The sequence below is a fragment of the Balaenoptera musculus genome, chromosome 9 (genome assembly GCF_009873245.2).
Source record: "Balaenoptera musculus isolate JJ_BM4_2016_0621 chromosome 9, mBalMus1.pri.v3, whole genome shotgun sequence".
Classification (NCBI taxonomy): domain Eukaryota; kingdom Metazoa; phylum Chordata; class Mammalia; order Artiodactyla; family Balaenopteridae; genus Balaenoptera; species Balaenoptera musculus.
The window spans coordinates 79,016,771-79,035,997 of record NC_045793.1 but is presented as its reverse complement, the minus strand read 5'-3'; positions in this window follow the sequence as shown (position 1 = coordinate 79,035,997).

The following is a 19,227-nucleotide window of genomic DNA, read 5'->3' as shown; positions in this document are numbered from 1 at the left end:
TTTTTGTATATCCTCACATTAATACCATATAGTCAATTTCTGTAGCTTATAGTAAGCATTGAAATTATGTAGTCATTTTGTTTTCAAGATTGTTTTGCCTATTCTAGGCCCTTTGAACTTCCATATTAATTTTAGTTTAGGCTTGTCAATTTCAAAAAAAAAAGCCTTATGATATTCTTACCATGGTGGAACCATATATCAACTTGTGGAAGGTAATCATCTTAGCAGTGTTAATTCTTCCAGTCAATGAACATGATATATTTTAACATTTGTTAGGTATTCCTCACAGTGCTGGAGTACAGTTTTGAACTTTTTTTGGTTAAATTACACATTAAGCAAATAGTAAACTAAATAAAACATTTAAAGCACAAACTTTCAGACCTTGGACATTAGGCAGCACAAAGCAGTGATCTCTGTGGTAAAGGTCTTAGCAATCTTTGTCTCAGACATAAATTACATTTTTCTGCTGCTCTAATAGATTAGCAAATTCTAGAGGTCAATCAGACACTTTTTTCTTATTGAAGATGTACACAGTACTGTTAGGGCAGGAAAGTGGGAAATAAACTGCTGTTAGTACCTAGGAATTTCTTTTTTTTTCTTTTTTTTAAATTCTTTCCAAATGATTTTCCTAAGTTTGTGGCTTTAGGACCTTTTTTTAACTTTGTGTTTGTTTATTTATTTATTTATTTATTTATTTATTTTTGGCTGTGTTGGGTCTTCGTTTCTGTGCGAGGGCTTTCTCTAGTTGCGGCGAGCGGGGGCCACTCTTCATCGCGGTGCGTGGGCCTCTCACTATCGCGGCCTCTCTTGTTGCGGAGCACAGGCTCCAGACGCGCAGGCTCAGTAGTTGTAGCTCACGGGCCTAGTTGCTCCGCGGCATGTGGGATCTTCCCAGACCAGGGCTCGAACCCGTGTCCCCTGCATTAGCAGGCAGATTCTCAACCACTGCGCCACCAGGGAAGCCCAATACCTAGGAATTTCTTATTTGGGGTTGATTAGGAGGACTGGCATTTCAGATGTGGTGATAATGGATACCTGTTGACTGGGATAAAACAAGCTCTCAGAGCTGTGATTTTGGGAGTTGGCATGGAGGCAGTGTTGCTAAGAGCAGTTTGGGACAGATGGGACTAAAGGCTCATGAGATATCATGTCAAGGAAGTTAAGGTGTTTGTTATCCGTGATACCATAATCCATCCCACTACGGGGATTGTGAAGCTCTACTCACCACGCTTTGTAGACAGTCACAGTGTTGAGTAAAACCATTTCTATGTATTTAAACTGGCCGAGGTTTATCTAGAATGCAACCTTCTGCAAGTTACCTTTCCCAATAAAATTATAACAGTAATAGTTTAAAATGTTCACCCTTCATTGATCAGGTTCTGTCTTGCAGGCATAGTACTAAGCACTTCATTTATAATTCTCACAACACACCTAAGTTAAGAATCATTAGTCCCATTTTACAGATTAGGAAAATTAGGTAACATTAGCCAAAGATTCTTGGATGAATCCAGTATTTGGATTAAAGTTTGTTTGAAAATTGTGTGCTTCAGATGATTACACTATACCACCTCTTTGAAAGTAATTTCATAAAGGTCAATTTACCATGGAAATGTTTCAGAAATATCAGTGATTCCCCCTAGTGTATAATTGGTTCTGACTCAAATTCTCAATCTTGAGAAAATAAGCAAAGTCACCTCAATGAGCTTAAGAAGGCATGATCACATAACCAGCTATATTCAGCTAATAAAAATGAGGGTTTGCAACAATTCCTTCAAAGAAGTGAGATCATAGGGCTTCATATATTTCTTCTATTTATAATCTTGGATAAAGAGTTACAAGTTTCCTTGTTTTTTTTTTTTTTTTGAGTCTGTATCATTGTTCATTTTTCTTATTTTCCTTCAATTTCTAAAATAAGAAAAGGTCTTACATTTCAGCTCCTTCACACCAAACACCCATAAAGCTAGACATTACTGTGCCCTGAGTAAATTGCATCTACATATGAAGCAGCACATCTGCAAAAAAAAGCTGACAAATGAATCTTTCTGCAGAAAAACTGAGAACGCTGTTGGTGTCTGGTAGAAGCTTCATTTTTCTCCTGCTGACTTTGATTACTTACAGACCTGCTGCTGTCAGAGGAACTAAAAGGGAAACTGAAAAGCTTGATTAGAGCATCAGAGTCTGAGGCTGTGGAACCCAGGGCTGAAAATCCAGGCACCTCTTTTATTTGCAGTTTTTACTGTTCATAAATAAAGGTGGGGGCAGATTTGCATAACTAAATAGGATGAGTCTAAAATTATTTTGAAAACAGGCCCCATGGAACAGTGAGATACTAAAATTTGGGACAGTTAGTAGACAATTTCTCTATGATGCTGGGTGAGTGAGGTGTGGGACAATAGTGTAGACAAGGAACTGGGTCTGGAGAAGAGATGTGTTAGTATTAACCCACAGTGGTAGTCCTGAGACAAAGGGAGTCTGAGTTTTGTGCTCTGAGCTAAGAAGCATTTAGGAAGCAGGTATTAGTCTGGATCCATAAATCCTCAAGAACAGGTAGAGGGCAGGAACTGGTTCTGAAAGAAACTGTCATTCTATATGCTACATTCTCATAAGGCAGAACAAGTGGGTTTTAGGAGCTAAGACTTGGACCTATTCTCTGAAACAATGGTATAAATGGGTTAAAATTATCATGAAACAACTATACTGAAGGTCACTAATGGTAAGAAGCCAAATGTAGCACAAATGAGAATCATTCCATTTACATAGGGCAGGCCTAAATTTAGACTGATTTTATTATAAATAAACATATACATCTTAAAGATCATGAAGGTTTTTTTAAAAGCGTATTTCTAGAAAATTTCTGTCTTTGTGTTTTAACATTAAATAAAAGTGGCTATATAATTTTTTTTTCACAAATTGAGATAGTATGCATGAAATATTCTGAATGGAAATAGACATTAACTTATGTGGTATATAAAAAATTCCCTTTGAGAGGCCTAGAGACAACTGAAATCAATGGAAAGTTATCATCTGGAGTAACTAAAGTGTGTGCAATGAGAGGTCTGGGTGTTTGTTGGCTAACAGAAAACACAAACTATGTCTGCAAAGATGCCAGTGGAAAAGGAGACACATCTGTTTCCCATACAAGCTTCAAATCAAGTCTCAAGAGTGAACTGTCCACAGTGCAGGCATTAAATTGAAATTGAGCTACCGCTCTCATTGAAACCAACTTTGTATTGTCTTCCCAAGTTTCTCAAGGTGGCTAATGATTCTTCTTAGTGAGGGAGACCAACTAGGACAGAATATACTGAATCCACCAGGGAGTGGTTTTAGGTCTGTACATTAAACAGCTGTGGAATTATGTGGAGGATATGAATTTTTTACATCCAATTGAAAAATCTGCTTGATGCATCTTCTCTCTCTTTGTGAGGTACCCGAAAGACCTCTAAATTTAGAAACAAGAAATTGGTTTCGTATATCAACAGTGTCACTTAACAGCTGTATATGATGTTGGTCAGAAATATCCGTCAGTGTTTCACTTTCCTTTGTTGCAATAATAAAATCTATACACGGAATTATTCTGAGGATTAAATTGTTGAAAAACAACTAATAGGGTTTGTTATACAATGCAACTTATTATTTCAGAATCTGTTTCTTTCTTTTTCTATACTTACCTTGATGAAGGAAATGAACTTCAGTAGGAGAAAGAAGAAAAAAGAACTTCCCTAGGAAGAAATGTTATAAACCTATGAAGAATTTGTGGCTTCTTGGGCATCCCCATCTAAATTAAGACTATTTGATAAGAGGGAGGTTTTTTATTGAGGATTGTTGAGGAAATGTTTTACTGTTTAATGGACATGTATTTGGGGATTCAAATTCTCTCTTACTTTGTAGTTACTTTGATAGTATAATGCTGAGAGGGGTAAGCCTGGACCCTGGAATTGAAGCAAGAAGTATCTATAAAGCGTTTGATCTCAGCCAAAAAGTTTTAGATAGCTAAAGGGGTCATTTACATTATTTTAAGTTGTCAAGTCCATGTTGCCAGCATAAGTAAACATTCAAGGACAGGGCAGTAGCTGTTTCTATTCAGTAATTGTTCATTATCGGGGCTGGACTACCCACTTTTCCATAAGTCTTGAGTATGTAAGATTGTGTGCAGAAGCAGGAGGGAGAAAACCTCAAATTCCTGTGTGTGTGTGAGAGAGAGTGTACATAAATGTGAGTGTGTGTGTGTGCATATGTATGAGTTGTATGCATGTGTATGTGTTGTGAATTTGTGTGAATATATGTGAATGAGTGATGTCTGTGAGTGTGAGTATAATTTAAGTGAAACAAAATTCCGGCAACTGTGATAATGTTGAACGAAACCAACTGTTGGTTCAATGAATAGAGATGCTATGCTGAAAGGAGATATATTATGACTGTTTATTTTGTTGCAATGGCGATCAACTAAAGCTTTAGCTTTAAGGCCAAATAAATTTGAATTCATATACCTATTATCAAATAAATAGTGCATGAATTCAAAGGGCAGAGAATTGATAATTGAAACTGTAAAAGTACCTTCATTCCTTTTGTAAGCATTTCTATCAGTTTGTGATGTGCATACACAGTTATCTACTGTGTTAAAATGAGACTCCTTGCTCAGGCATAATGGAAAGTATAATTAATAAGTGATATCCATATACATAATGTGTTGCCATAAGGACTAGATTGATTAATTCAACAATAGTTAGAAATTTTTTTCCAATATGTTTTAGTAAGTCAATTTCTGCTCATGGCTATGTGCAAAATAAGTCTGTAAATCTAATGCAGAATGATGTACATATATTATTCAAAATTCACATCAACAGTAGTCTTACAATAAAAATGAATTACTTAAATAATTTTTTAATTTAACCTTGGAATTTGGTGGTAAGAAGGAATCTTAGAGTTGAACTAATCCAGCACCTCACTTTATATGAGGAAATTTAAAGTCTCTTATTAGTCTACTAAATGACTTACTCTTTGCAAAACTCAGATCTATCATTAAAGTCCCATGTCTATAATACCTTTCAATGGAAATCATACTTCTTTGCCTTTAAACATTTTAGTATTCTATAACTTTAGGGATCTTAAGCACTTTGTCCCATTTTTCCCAGACAGGGAAATTTTAAGAGCAAAATGTGCTATTGGCACATGAGTTTTACGTAACTCTTAAAAGTCTTATATATCATACTGTGTGATGTGAGTTTTGATGTGTGGGTGAGATGGAAGCCTCTATATGTAGATGTGGGACATACGCTTGGATGAATTGATGTAGGAGGAAGACTATAATTTTTACTGTATTGAGAACAGGTATAAAAATTGTTACTGTCTATCTGGGAGTTATGAAATATGTTGTTGAAGCCTGATTGGGTAGAACTTTACCAATATGCTGATGATTGCCAAATCAACATTTTCCAGAAAAAAAACTTCTCGAGTTCTTGACCTATTTATATAATGTTTTATTTCCACTTGGACATCTCAGATTTATCACACCAAAACCTCTTCATCTTCTCTTCAAATCTCTTCTTAACCTGGATCTTTGTGTTAACACCATGATCTATTCAGTCAACCAAACAAGAAATCCAAGATTAATTTAAGATACACCTTTATTTCTCTCCTACTTTCAACCCAATTAAACCTTGTATATTTTACACCCTGAATATTTATTGTATCTCCTCTTCTTGCTTTAGTTCACATTCATAATAATGTTTTTCAACCAGATTAATCTGACAGTCTTTTTAACATTTTTTCTAATTTTAAATGTATTCTCAGTAAAAGGGTTAGATTAATTATTTTTAAACATAAATATCTTAATAATTACATTTTTATATAAGATTCTTAATTGGCTTTCCATCATTTTAAAGAAGAAAGCTAAACTTCCCAAAATAAAAGCCAAGGCCTTTCATGATTTGTTCCTTTCTTAAGTAATCAGGTTCATTTCCCACCACTACTTCTGCCATTGTTCCAATAAATCTGATTTAACTGTACATGATTGAACACTCCACAGTCCGATAGCTCTATCCTTTGCATCTTCTTTTTCTCTGCTTGGTACAGGCTCTATCACTTTGTGAATCTTAAAAGATTCAGTATAGATATCCTCCTTTTTAGGAAATATTACCTGATATGTTATTTACCCACTTGTCTGTGTTAGATGTCCCTCTGCAATACTCGCTTATTCTCCTTTGCATCCATAGCATTTAATAAAACTATGTGTTTTAGTATGATTATCTGTCAGATTGACTAGGCAACCTTGTCAAAAATGAATAGAAAATAGGAGTCTTACTAGACTCCAACTATGGCATTGACTGAGTATTGGCAACATCTACCTGTTCTGTATTCCACATAAGGAAGTGCTAACTCCCTTTGGTAGATGAGTCATTTAATGAACAAGCTAGTTAAGATCCAGGAAGTACATTAATAAGAATCAGAACCTTAATGACAAGAAGAATCAAATCTCTCCTACCACCACCTTTTTTATTTTTTTAAGTAGAAAAATACCATCAGTATCACTGGAAATTTGATTAGTATTAGATTAAATATTCTGATATTTTATTTTTTAAAATACAGATTCACATATCTCTAGAAGCCTTTTATGTGTGGGAAGTCTTTGAGGGCATCCCAACAACCAGCATGCCATCTCTGTTGTCTTTTGTCAACAAGGCACTCCTTCTAAGGCTGGGAACTAATGTTCTCCAGTTCCCTTCCTTATATGAATCATCATTAGAGTTTACCAATGGGAGAAGATGAAACAGAAGCCACTCCTCCCAGGAGATCATGGTGGCCAGATGCAGTGCTTCGCACACCTCTTGGCAAGCTTCCACCGCACAGCTGTGGTACCCTCTCCACTGCCTCTCATACTTCAGGCTGGAGTCCTTCACAGTTCTTTCTACCATCTTCTCATTACCATCACTCCCACAGTTGCTCCTCACCTGTTCCCACATATGTATAAACCCTGATTCTTTTACTAAGCTGCTTTTTTTCTCTAATACCTCTAGTTGCTCTCTTTACCTGTCTGAACCCAGACTAATACATCATTAACAGAAGAGTCACTCTTCAACTAACTGGGATATTCTTCATCGATGAACGAATGGGCAGCTTGGTAGGACACACAGGTACTTAGTGAGGGAGTACAGGATCACCCACGTGTCAGCTGGATCACTCAAGTTGATCCTTAGGATCAAACAGAAAACAGGGTGAATACCAAGGGCATCCTTTATTCATATAACTAGAATTTCAGAAAGGAAAGACATTCCAAAAATTATCTATTCCAACATCTAAAACTATAAATGTGGAAAGTAAAATGAGTGACTTCTCTCAAGGTAATTAACTTATTTCAGTTCACTCAGTAGGTTAATGGTAGTACTGGGACTAGAAAAGGTGATTATACCTGTGCTTGAAGAGTTTACACTCTATTAACTATGATTCAGTCAGAATGGTACTTTTTATTTATGATTTAATAGCTCAGAGGAAGTGCACACACATATATTAATGAATAAATATATAATTTATATATATATAATTAACATATAAATTAATGTTTATGTATGTCTAATTTAAATACTTGGCTTTACTAGAAAACTAGCTACAATTGGAAAACCAGTGGCTTACTTTAAGTCCTGTATGTTCTCTGAGGCAAGAATATTTTCTCCTCTTCTACTGCATGTAGATTGTTTGTATTATGAGTTTACACTGGCAAAAATTCAGAAAGATTCTCAAAATATAACTAAATATATCCCTTATTTGTTGGGGGTCCTGATTAATACCCCCAGGTCTGATGGTTCACTAGGAGAACTCATAGGATTCAAATAGTCTTATTCACAGCTGATTTATTAAAGTGAAAGAATACAAAACACAATTGACAATGGGAAAAGTCTCATGGGGTGAAGTCTGGGGGGAAATAGGAACCAGCTACCAAAGATCTTCTCTCAGTGGTGTCCACAAGACACACTTATCACAGTAACAAGTTGTGAGTACACGTATAAAGTTTGTTAGAGACCAGTGCCCGGAGATTGTTTTTTGTTTTTGGGGGTCTGCTGCTGATCACGTAGGCTTCCCCTGCTGACAAGTCCCCAAATTCCAGACTCCCAGAAGGAAAGAAGGTGTTCAGCATGAACCATACTGTTTGTTCAAGGAGTTTAGACATAGCAAGTCACTCTTATCAGTTAATGTTGGGGACCCTCCCGAAATCCAAGTTCCCAAATGCCAGCCAAAGGCCAACCTTGTAAGCAGGACTTCCAAAGGATAGCAGTCAGACCTTCTATGTTCATTCTTTTCTGTGCAGCCTAATATTCACAACTTGACTGAAAATGTAGCTGAAAAATGACCAAAACTCTTGCCATTGATGTTAAGATCTGAAGTTCAGGCAATTCCTGTTAGTTTAGGAATGTTGGAGAGAAAGAATGATTCTCTTTTTCTAGGATTTGATGAGACCCCTACTCTACGTAAAATAGCAGAAGGGCAAATGGGTTAGCAGATATTTTTCCCAGCTTGATAGACATTGATTTCACAGTTGATTTTCCAATTTTATGCACTCACTGAGACAGTATCACTTGACTTACAATACTGCATTCTGGTTGTTTTGGGGGCTTTTAAGTTTTCTAAATTATTTTTTTGCTCTTATGAAAACAGAAAATTGTGTATATCAATGTTGTAGCTTGGTTCATAGACACTATAAAACCAAAAATAGTTTCACCCTCTTTTCCACACTTGCTGAGCAGTTAGATATTTCCTTCTCTGGTACCTGCAGCTATCTGAATGTGTTTCTGTGATAATATATTACATTGTTATGTGAAAATTCATTATTGTATATCTGTCTCCTCCCACCCCTAAGCTGTGAGTTTCTCAGACATTATGACTGGATCCAGAATTAGTACATCCAGAAATAGTAGCTACTATTAGCTGTTCAAAAATATTTATTTTTCTAATGAGTGAATTTTTTTGTACATATCTGTTTGTACTGAAGTACTGGCTGCTGGAATGAATAGCAGTCATTAGAAAACCAATAAATCAGCCCTTATAAACCTCAAATAAAAGTAAGGAGACAAAATATAAAATAGACAACAGACTAAATGAAATGTTCAGTGTACATTTTGTGTTTCTTTCTACATGATTTACTTAAAAAGCTTTTAGGAGAGTCATTTTCTTATTTGAAAATGACTCTTATTTGAAAATAACTCTGATATTTAGATATTCCAGGATTGTTAGAAGAAGTTGATGTTCGGGTAATAGATGGCAAATATGCTTGAAATATTTAAACTGTAAAACTTCAGAGAAAGTAAAACGAACTTTTATAACCCTAACCCCAAGAAAGATTATAGTGCAATTGACTCCTAAGTAAATTGTGGTTGGATAAAGTGGAGAGAAGAAGAAGAATTCTCTTTCTCAAATTGGAAGACTGTTCTCTTTCTACCAAGAGCCAGGAAATCTTATATAAGCCCTCCTACAACAGCAGGCATTTAGATTCATACACTCCTTGGTATTTACGAGCAGCTGTAGCTAGCAGAACTGGAGGAGAGATCTACCTCCTGGAGTTTTAGAATTTGCAAAGATCTGCGCATAGCAAATAGGAACAGAAATAACTAGAGCTATGAAATGAACTTGATGGAAACAGTTCTTAAAATCGGTACTCTTGAATCAGTTTCAACCTTGGAGCCTGAACATTTGCTGCATTTACTATGAAAGTCTTCATACAAGGACATGACCATTTGATAAGGCACTTAATTGGATGCATCAAAACAAGGGATATGACAGATTAGAAAAAGGGGACAACAAATTGTCTATTTCCCTAAGCTTTCCCTGGCTGAATGCTTTTATCTATACCTAGCATGTAATTTTGGTAATAAATGTCAGAACCCCATTACAATTATATCTGTTTCAGTTCACTTAAAAATTAGTAGCCATTAACTCTTTTTCCCCAAAAAAACTATACTGCTGCTGCCATCTGCCCAAATGCTTCAGTCTTCCAATTCCCCTTCCCCAGCTTTATTGATGTGATAACTGACATGTAACACTGTGTAAGTTTAAGGTATGCAGTGTGTTGTAATGCAAAATAATTACCACAATAGTGTTAGTTAACACATCTGTAACTCAATTAATTACCTTTGTATGCGTGTGTGGTGAGAATATTTAAGATCTACTCTCCTAGTAACTTTCAAGTATATAACACAGTATTGTTGACTATAGTCACCATGTTGTACATTAGATCCCCAGAATATATTCATCTTATAACTGAAAGTTTGTACACTTTGACATCCCCCTGTTTCCCACACCCTGAGATCATGCAGTATTTGTCTTTCCCTGATTTATTTTACTAGCATAATGGCATCAAGTTTCAACCCTGGTATTGCAAATAGTAGGATTTCCTTCATTCTCATGACTGAATAATACTTCATTGCATATATATGTGAATCTTTATTCATTCATCCATAGATGGACTTAGGTTGCTTCCGTATCTTGGCTATTGTGAATAATGTTGCAGTGAACATGGGGTGCAGATATCTCTTCAAAATAGTGATTTCATTTCCTTTGGATATACACCAATGAGTAAAGCTGCTGGCTCATATGGTAGTTGTATTTTTAATTTTTTGAGGAACATCCATACTGTCTTCCATAGAAACTGTCCCAATTTACAGCACCACCAATAGTGTGCAAGTGATCCCCTTTATCTACATTCTTTCTAACACTTATCTTTTTCATAATAGCCATTCTAACAGGGGTAAGGTGATAACTCAGGTTTTGATATGCCTTTCCCTGATAGTTAATGCTGCTGAGTACCTTTTCATGAACCAACTGACCATATGTATATCTTCTTTGGAAAACTGTCTATTCATATCTTTTTCCCATTTTTTAATTTGATTTCTTTTTTTTGAGTTGTGTGAGTTCTTTACATATTTTGGATATTAACCTCTTATGGGACATATATGGTTTTCAAATATTTTCTCCCTTTCTGTAGGTTGCCCTTTCACTTTATTGGCTTGTTTCTTTTGCTGTATAGAAGCTTTTTAGTTTGATGTGGTCCAACTTGTTTACTTTTTATTTTATTGTTTGTATTTTTGGTGTCATATCCAAAAAATTCTTGCTAAGACCAGTGTCAAATAGATTTTCTCTATGTTTTTTTCCAAGTATTTTTATGGTTTCAGGTCTTACATTTAAGCTTGTTCCATTTTGAGTTAATTTTTGTGAGTAGTGTAAGAGAGGGGTCCAACTTCATTCATTTGCAGGTGGATATCCAGTTTTCCCAATACCATTTAATAAATAGACCACCCTTTCCCCATTAAGTATTCTTGACTCCTTTGCCAATTATGAGTTGACATTAGCTGTTGAATTTTATTCATCTCTACATGCTTAAACACATCTTTTGTTTGTTTTCTTATAAAAATCCAGGTATAAGCTATGTGTTTTGTTCCACTTAAATGTTTTTATTTTCTCCAGTATATTTGGGATAGAGGAAATTTTTCTTATATTGCTCTGGTCTCAGTGACTTGGTAGCTATTCCTCCTTCTGGTCATTAGACCCACCACTACTTCTTACTCTGTGGCCTTTCCTCTGGGAATTCCTGGATTCCAGTACCACTGATATGATGCTACACCTTTTGGGGGCTTAGAGGGGTGGAAGTGTGGGATAGACCACACCTCCATTTTGGATCATTTTCCTTTTTTTTCCAAAGTAGTTTATTCTTTCACATGTTTAACTAAAAAATGTCTACAAACTGGTAGAACCAAACAGCTTATATTAAAAAGCAACAGCTTTCTGCTAGATTCCTCTTTCATTATCCCTCTCACTTCACTTTGAGAGTTATCTTTTTATTTTTTGAGGTAGCTGATCTAAATCTCTAAAAAAAAATGTGTTTGTAGCACTATTCCTTAAGTGGTCACATTCTAATGTATCTATTGATTTTGCTATGCCAAGTGAGGATTTAGCTACTGAAATTATTACTCTTTCCCTGGAACCCCTACCTTCATAGTATTGCCATTACTTTTAATTCACTTTTCCATTAGTTTTATATGTTTAAATGTTTATAATATATTTTTATTTCCTCTAACATCAACCATAAATGATACTGTTTTACACATTTGTCTTAGTTCATTTTATCTGCTCTAACAAAATATCATGAACTGGGTGACTTATAAACAACAGTAATTTATTTCTCACCATTCTGGCTGCTGGGAATTCCAAGATCGAGACACCAGCAGATTCAGTGTCTGGTGAGAGCCTCCTTCCTGGTTCATAGATGGCTAACTTCTCCTTGTGTCCTCATATGGTGGGAGAGGCAAGGGAGCTCTCTGGAGCCTCTTGTATAAGGATACTTACCCCATTCATGAGGGCTCCACCCTTTTGACCTAATCATATCCCAATCACCCCATCTTGTAATATCATCACCTTGGAGGTTAGGTTTCAACATATGAATGGGGGGAGGGGCACGAACATTTAGACCATAGCAACTTTACTGCAGAAAACAAGGATATTAGAATTCTTTTCCTGTAATTTTGTTTTCCTTTACTTTCCATTTATTAAATTCTGTCATCTGTGCTTTTACTTTAGTATACCTATGTTCAGTAATATTTCCATTCGCTTTTAAAACCATATGAAATCTTTTCTGTTTTAAGTCCAGGCTGATTCTAAAATTCTAAAATCAACAAAAATTTTCTAATCAGGGACTTCCCTGGTGGCGCAGTGGTTAAGACTCCGTGTTCCCAATGCAGGGGGCCTGGGTTCTATCCCTGGTCGGGGAACTAGATCCCACATGCATGCTGCAACTAAGGAGCCCGCAAGCTGCAACTAAGGAGCCAGCCTGCTGCAACTAAGACCCAGCGCAACCAAATAAATAAATAAATATTTTTTAAAAATTTCTAATCAAATATGTCTATGTGAAAATCATGGGCAGCAGAACCAAATGATGTAACGTGATAAATAGGTGAAAGATAGCCACATTTTTTTTTTTTTCTTTTTAACATTCTTTCCATTGACAATGGGGTTGAAGACTCTTGCTTGGCTCTGTCTGGGCTTTGTGACTGTTTTGACAAATAGAACATGGCAGAGCTCATGCCATGTCAGTTTCTAGGTCCAGAATTTAAGAGATGGCAGCTTTCATTTCTGTGACTTAGAAGACTATCTGAGGTACCTCAAGTGCCATGGAAACACATTCTGGGGCTTCACTGTTGCGAGAGAGGACATGTAAGCACTTGGGTGACAGTCACAATGGGACCTGCAGTTTTCATCCATTTTTTCCAAAGTAATAGACTTAAGAGTGAATCAGTCTTGTACCCTCCATACCATCATCTACCATCTGAGTACCACTGAATGACCTCAGTTGATGCCACATGGAATAGCAGAATTATCCAGCTAAACAGTGTCCACATTTCTAATCTACAAAATTGTGAGATTTAATACAATGGTTGTTTCAGGATTTTTTTTTTATGCCGCAAAAGATAACTAGGAGAGTATTACATTTCCTTATTTGTTCAAGATTTTTATTTTCCCAAAATTTTTATTGGATTTTTCTTTTTAAGTTGTCAGATTTGTATCTATTATATCATTAATTATTTTCAAATGATCCATCATATCAGCTATTCTCAGGATTCCTCTTAACCCCTGGAAATCCCCTTCCACATTCTCACCATCTTCCTTCTATAAACTGTAATGATTGATTCTTAGATCTGATACAAATCTGTCATCTTGGGACTTCCCTTTGTTGCTGTATTTAAATGATGTGAAAGTTTCCTGAATCCCATATCTTCTACTTTTATGTTTTACTTACTTGCTTTGATAGAGTATATTTATGAGGAATTTGCTAAGAGAGAGAATGCTTCCGAGGTAAATGTTCTTATTCCTTGAATATTGAATGTATTTTTGGCTCTTGCCCATGACTAAGTGGATTTAGAATTTAAGATTCAAATATATTTTCTCTGATCTTTGAAATATTTTTTTCATTGTATTCTAAAATGCTGCATGTATTTTATATGAGAAAGTCAATGTCAGTCTTATCCTAATTCCTTCTAGGTAATCTCTTTGGTGCCTTAGGTGTTTCTTTTCATTCCTTGTACTGAACTATTTTAGCAAGTGAATTTTTGCAGGTGAAGTGGTTTTCTGGTACATTCAACCAATAGATTAGAGGGGAAAAGGATTCCTGCTGCTTTTTTTCTCAATTTTTTTTGTTTGTTTCTCTCAAAGTGTAGGAATTTTCTAAATGATATTTGAAATAATTAGTGTTAAGGACCTGCTACTAGTGGATGACTCATCCAGGGAGTGATTGCTGTGAAAAAGATTTTTTTAAAAGTAGAAATAAAGAACTACAGCACAGGCTATTCCATTAACATTGTTACACAGTCAGCTGCTAGCTACTCTGGTTAAAATCAAGACACTTCACTCTAAATACACCGTCTCCTTTCATTAGGCAGCATGATGGGCTCTCAGAAGAGATGGTGTGTTGTCTCTGAATGACTTAGTGGATCATTGGAAGGATTGTGAGCAATGATTAATAATGATACTCTTAAGTTTGACTTTTTTTTTCTCATTTCTGTGATTAAATGTTTGCTTCTCCCTCAAAACTCATTTGAGAGAGCTCAGTAGTGCTGCATGAAGGTGCTGCATTTTTAAGGGTGTAGAATTTTGGAGTTGTATACCACTCTGATTTTCACACTTTAAATGATAATAATGCACAATGGAAAGGAAAAATTTAAATAAAATTAATTCAAATGAGAGATTTATAGGATTTCGATTGCAAGCTGATGTTGGTAACATAGACAAAATAACAATTAGCCAAGACACATAAAAGTAAAGCCAATAAATCAACAATGCAAGCCAGAAAAAAAAAAAAGTAAAACTTCAGTTGTACACATTATGATTAATGTGCTTTGTGCACACAGAGTTAATTGTTTGGCATTACCAAAGGCAAACCTCATGAATGAAAGTTGTAAAAAATCAAAGTTACAATGAATGAAGGATGCATTCAATATTCCTTATTTTCTTCCCATCTTATAAATGTACTTTTTTTTTCTTCTTCTTTTTTTAGATCATTTTTCTCTCTTCTAAGCCATAAAAGTAAGGTGTTGATTGACTCTATCCTTTTAGATAAGATTTTTCTGTTTTGGTCTTCAAAAATGACTGATTTTACAATTTTCAGTCAGAAACCAATTTACTTCCATATCTGCAACTCCTAGTCCACCATTAAATGAGAAAATATGGAAAACTACTAATGAGGAAAACTAGATGTTTAAAATATGTATAAATTCAAATTATTGCTGAGATACATTGACAGAGATACAGGTTTTTTCTTGTTGTTTGTTTTTTGTTTCTTTTTTTAAAGCAATACCATTTACAATTGGATGAAGAGAATTAAATACCTATGAATAAATTTAACCAAAGAGGTAAAAGACCTATACACTTAAAGCTGTAAAACACTGGTGAAAGAAATTGAAGGAGATACAGAAAAAAAAAAAGAAAAGAAAAGATACTCCATGCTCATGGATTGAAAGAATTAATATTATTAACATGCCATACTATCCAAAGTGATCTACAGATTTATTGCAATCCTTATAAAAATTCCAATAGCATATTACACAGAACTAGAACAAATCATTCTAAAATTTGTATGGAAACACAGAAAACCCTGAATAGTCAAAACAATCCTAAGAAAAAAGAAAGAAGCTGGAGGTGTCACACTCTCTGATTTCAAACTATACTAAAAAGTTATAGTAATCAAAACAGTGTGATGTTGGCACAAAAACAGACACACAGATTAAGGGAACAGAACTGAGAACCCAGAAATAAACCCACATATATGTGGACAATTAATCTATAAAAAAGAAGCAAAGAACATACAATGGAGAAAGGACGGTCTCTTCAATAAATGGTGTTGGGAAAACTGGACAGCCACATGCAAAATAAAAAACTAGATGATTATCTTATACCATACACAAAGATTAACTCAAAATGGATTAAACACTTGAATATAAGACTTGAAACCATAAAATTTCTAGAATAAAATATAAGCAGTAACCCTTATTGACATCAGTCTTAAGGAGATTTTTGTGGATCTGACTCCAAAGGCAAGGAAAACAAAACCATAAATAAATAAATGGTACTACTTCAAAGTAAGAAATTTCTGCACAGCAAAGAAAACCATCATCAACACACACAAAAAAGGCAACCTACTGAATGGAAGAAGATATTTGCAAGTCATATATCCAATTAAGAGGTTAATATCCAAAATACATAAAGAACTCATACAACTCAACAACAACAAACCACTCAATTAAAAAATGGGCGGAGGATCTGAATAGACATTTTTCCAAAGAAGACATACAGATGGCCAACAGGCACATAAAAAGATATTCAGCATCACTAATCATCAGGGAAATGCAAATCAAAACCACAGTGAGATATTACCTGACACTTGTTTGAATGGCTATCATCAAAACGACAAGGAATAAGAAATGTTGGAGAGGATGTGGAGAAAAAGGAACTCTCATACACTGTTGGTGGGAGTGTAAAGTGATGCAGCCACTATGGAAAATAGTATGGAGATTTTTCAAAAAATTAAGAATAGAACTACCATATGATCTAGCTATTCTACTTCTGGTTATTTATTCACAGAACAAAAAAACATTAATTCAAAGAGATATATGTACCACTGTGTTCATTGTTTACAACAGCCAAGATATGGAAACAACCTAAGTCTCCATTGTTGGATGAATGGATGTAATGGAGTACTACTCTGCCATAAAAAGAATGAAGTCCTGCCAATTGTGACAACATGGATGGACCTTGAGGATATTATACTAAGTGAAACATGTCAGATGGAGAAAGACAAATTCCAGATGACTTCATTCATATGTGGAATCTAAAAAGCAAAACAAAACAAAACCAATGAACAAGCAAAATAAAACAAATTCATACAGAGAATAGATTAGTAGTTACCATAAAGGAAGGGGGTCGGGGTGGGTGATATGGGTGAAAGGGATCAACTGTATGGTGATGGATGGCAACTAGACTTGTGGTGGTGATCACTTTGTAGTGTATACAGATGTTGAATTATAATGCTGTACAACTGAAACATATTTTAAATCATATATTAAAAATAAATAAATACATAAATATAAATATATAAATGAAAACTGATGCTGAGATAAACTGATAGAGGTTTATAGGGTTTTTATATGATGATGCAACACATGTTGCAAACATTTACAAATATAAATATCAGTAAAGTTTTGAGCGACAAATTTAAAAATATTAACCCTCATGTGAAATGCCATTAAAAACATTCTTTCCTCAATATTCTAACTTGAGACTACTAATAATACCTGTCCCATGTACTCCACAGAATAACTGTAAGGATTATATAAAATAATACATATGAAAAACCCTTTAAAATACAAAGCATCATATTACTCTAAACTGTTTTCATTTTTATTATCTAAGATTTTTGGCTACCTTTTATGAAGTGGAATCACAGATCCTATTGATAAAAAGAAAGATAGATAAAATCCCTGATCAAATCTATCAAGAATATTAAAGATCTTCATAGCCTCTTTGTTGGATTCAGTAAGACCTAATGCTTATAATCCTCCCCACCACACACATATCCACTACCCCTGACCCCCAAATATAAGTTATCAGTGAGGGGTTGGTGCCACTTTAGAACCCCCTTGGTCTTTAGTATGTCTTCAGATTGTACCCTGACACTCGAGGTCAGAGGAAGCCATCTGAGTTTCAATTCACTCTAAAGACGTATTCAAACATACTTGAAATGCTCCATCAAGTGTAGAGATGGTTTTAATAGTATTGACTAAAATCAGAGTTACGCTTTTAGTACATATATCTTCTCCAACAAAATGAAGGACAGATAACCTACACAAGTAGAAACTATTTGGCACACTAAAAAAAGGAGGCCCTAAAAATATGTCAAATGATATTATTAAAGTAATATATACTTTTTAAAACATTATTACCAGGCTATAAGTATTGATTGAAAGCTATACATTCATGTCTTCAGTCAAAGTAAATTGACTCACTACTTTTAATTAAAACAAGATACTTCTCCTTGTCTCTCACTCCCCTGACTCTGTACCCATGTGATAAGGCTTGTATAGCATCAATTTGTACTTGCCTCTACCCTCTTTCATTTCGATGTAAGTTTGTATAAGTCATCCCTGCATACCCAGATCCTAAATGCTGAATTTAACATAGTCAGCGTCGATAAATGTTAGTTGTATTGAATTGTACCTATTAGTTAATTATGAACTTTAAGAATGTGGACCTTATACATTGAACCTTTTGGGTGAAGGATGGAATTATATCGATTCTCTTCACCAAAAGCTATCATGCTCATGTATTTGAATTATTTGAGATTTCAGAAATTCTCAGCAAATGATTACTAGCAATTCCATTTCTTGCAATTAGTCTCTTTTCAGCCATATAGCTGTTCCAGTTGCTGACAGGTGATCTATCACTTTGTCTCAAGATATTGTAGCAACTGAGTGAAAATTGCTACGTGAAACATTGGTATGATGTGGAAAGAGGGGGAAAGAAGTGAATGGGCATAGGTTCTAATTGCAGTGCCACTTCACCTGTCCTGAGGCATTGACATTCAGGGAAGTATGGTCTACTGGTTTCTAGAAACCAAGGTTCATGGCAAGCTTATTATCTTTTTAGAGATCATGGCTTACTTAACCCAATTCCAGAATAGTTTTCTACATATTTGAAGTACTTTCATGAGAAGAATACTATTAATTATTGATAAACATGGCAGATCACACATTACACATAGCCAGCAACCCAGTTATTTCTTTTCCATTTTGTTTAATGAATAGTTCTTTTTCATTTGATTATTTCCATTTTCTTCCCTCCTAAATAATTTCTGAAAACCTTTAAACTTTTTTATTTATTTATACTCCAATCAGTTTCTAAAGGAATTTTAAGCTGCAAGAAGAGGCATTTGAATGGAGAAAAATAGCCATGCATAGATTTGCACATGATAACGTTCAAACGCCACATTTGAAACTAAGGTGGAATGGGAACATTATTAAAAATATACATTTAATGACTGTTGATTTCTTCTGAGAATATTTACTGACCACTAATTTGGAAGATAGTGAGATTTAGCAGTAAGTCAAAGAATTGGAATAAGAGTGACATTGTACTGAGGTTTGAGTCCGAGTTCCAAAATTCCTTGCTATATGACTTCACACAAGTCGTTTAACCTTCGTT